Genomic DNA, 2,500 nt, shown 5'->3' on the forward strand with positions numbered 1-2,500 from the left:
AGGTGGAGTGGGGAATAAAAGGAAAAATGAAAAAAGGGGGGAGAACAGGGGGCAGAAGGAGCAAGAAGAGGATCTATGGATGAAAGCCTTGACAATTTGTTTTGAATCCATATACTGCCGGGTAATGTAAGGTGACAGCATTTATTTAAAATATGTATAAAATCAATATGCCCTCACAATGTTCTGCAGTCACATTTAATTCACAGAGGTTGTGTGCCTGCTTTTTTCCATTTAAAAAATGACTATGGCAAGCAACAATTTGATGTACTACAACACAGTACGTGTGTAGTAGAGAGACCTTGAATTGTACTTCAGCTTAGCTCGTGCAAAACAACAAACCGTATAGGTCATTGAGGCTGCTTTTGAACTCTAGTCTATAGTATTAAACTCTCTCTACTCTTATCATAGCCAGGCGGCTTCCACCCTGCCCCGCCACTGTTAAAGTTTAACCAGCCAGAGCATTTGGTTAAAGGGGCCGAAGCCAAACAAAAGGCCACGCTGGCGGAGCTTTTTAGAAAGTCCTGCCGGGGGAGGAATCTCAATGGAGGCCTTGGCCATTGTTGAGTGACCTTTTCCCAACGAGCACAGACTCCATTCTGGTGCCGTCAACAGGCGAGCATGAACAGTGGCGGTGGCGGGGCTTGCAACAGGCCAAACACACACGGCAGGTGGTCGTCAGCCTGTCAAGAAAGGCTGTCTTAGAGAGAGACACATCCACGCAGACGTACACAAAGACACAGACACACATCAATACACAGACACAACCTCAGCCTCTCCCTCTCTCTCTCTCCCTATCTATTCTCTCTCTCTCTTTCTCTCTCTTTCTCTTCTCTCTCCCTATCTATTCTCTCTCTCTCTCTCTCTCTCTCTCCCCCTATCTATTCTCATTCTCTCTCTCTCTCTCTCTCTCTCTCTCTCTCTCTCTCTCTCTCTCTCTCTCTCTCTCTCTCTCTCTCTCTCTCCCTCTCTCTCTCTCTCTCTCCCACGCATTGCACGCACGCATGCACGCACACACCATCTGCAATCCATGTGTACCCCTGTAAGGACATGTGGGGTAGGATATTGTCTTATAAACGTCACTATAAACCCTCCTTCTTGCTCCTTCGCCGTGTATCAACTGTATTACAAACTCCGACAGTCGCACACAGACACCATCACCAACACCTTGCGACATTGACACCCAAACTTCATCTCGGACTCAAAACTGACGCAAAAATCAATACCATGCCTGTAGAATCCACAACCACAGCTACTGTAAGACACAACTACAACATGAGAAAATGTTAGTTCAGTCAAGTTCAATGGCAGAAAAACACCTGTTTAAAATGATATTTCAACGATTCTTACTCATAAAACGTGAGCGTGTGTGTGTGTGTGTGTGTGTGTGTGTGTGTGTGTGTGTGTGTGTGTGTGTGTGTGTGTGTGTGTGTGTGTGTGTGTGTGTATTTGTTAGGGAGTGGGGAGTGGGGCGGTCACATTCTCTCACGACCAAGGGCATACGACATGCACACTTAATGATGCACACACACACACACGCACACAGACAAATTAGCATTTCAATAGCATGACCCTCTTTCTCTCCAACGGATTCCCTCTCTCCCGCTATTCAACGCTACCCAACGAGCAAGTACAAGTGGGACCTTCTTTATTTTCTTTTATTTACTTTTACAGCTGCCATTGGCCCTTTAACTGCAAGAAAAGAACAACAGTACACATATAAACACGTATCTTAAATACTTTTACTGAAGGTGACAAAAAAAACCCTTTAACATTCGCTTCAGGAAAGGAGATGACTTCATTTCCAGACAGCGTCTTTTCCCATCCATCACTTCTTCCATCCTCACACACAAACAAACACTGCACCTGCTCCCTTATCCTCAGAGAAACGACTGAGAAGACTTTCACACTCCTGATGAAGCACCAAAAGAGTTGCCAAGACTACACACACACCATTATCCTCCCTTTTAAACCACAAAGCAGTACCACCCTGTAATGTAAGTACCCTGAAAAGCGCTATTAAAGTCACTGTTTTTCCGTAGTAGCCTGTTCTACAGTAGCCTATTAAGTTTTGGTTTTTCATCTATCTCACTGACCTCCCTCCTACAGTTGATAGTTTGATGTTGGACATTGTAGCTACAGTCTCTCTCATGGCTAAAGAAATATCTGATTCTCTAGCACACAGACACAGACACAGACACAGACACACACACACACACACACACAGACACAGACACAGACACAGACACACACACACACACACACACACCTCTAAAAAGACAGTCCGAATAGGCAACAGGAAGCTACAAGGGGAACAGTCAACATCAGTCTCCTGACTAAATCACACACACACATACACACACACACACGCACACGCACACGCACACGCAAGCACACACACACACACACACAGAAGGGAGTAAACAGGGGACACTGAGCAAAAGAAAACGACCCAACTGCCCCAATCACAGGGGACCGGCCGGCCGCGCACGTAACCCACACA

The 2,500-nt window shown here is 45.8% G+C and overlaps 1 protein-coding gene across 2 annotated transcripts in view; it reads right to left on the bottom strand.

Annotated features, from left to right (window-relative positions):
- The window catches only part of rab11fip4a (RAB11 family interacting protein 4 (class II) a), a 53,232-nt gene that overhangs the window by 49,657 nt on the left and 1,075 nt on the right, over window positions 1–2,500 (bottom strand). The gene's annotated exons all lie outside the window — the stretch shown is intronic.

Source organism: Engraulis encrasicolus, chromosome 2, assembly GCF_034702125.1.
Source record: "Engraulis encrasicolus isolate BLACKSEA-1 chromosome 2, IST_EnEncr_1.0, whole genome shotgun sequence".
Taxonomy (NCBI): Eukaryota; Metazoa; Chordata; class Actinopteri; order Clupeiformes; family Engraulidae; genus Engraulis; species Engraulis encrasicolus.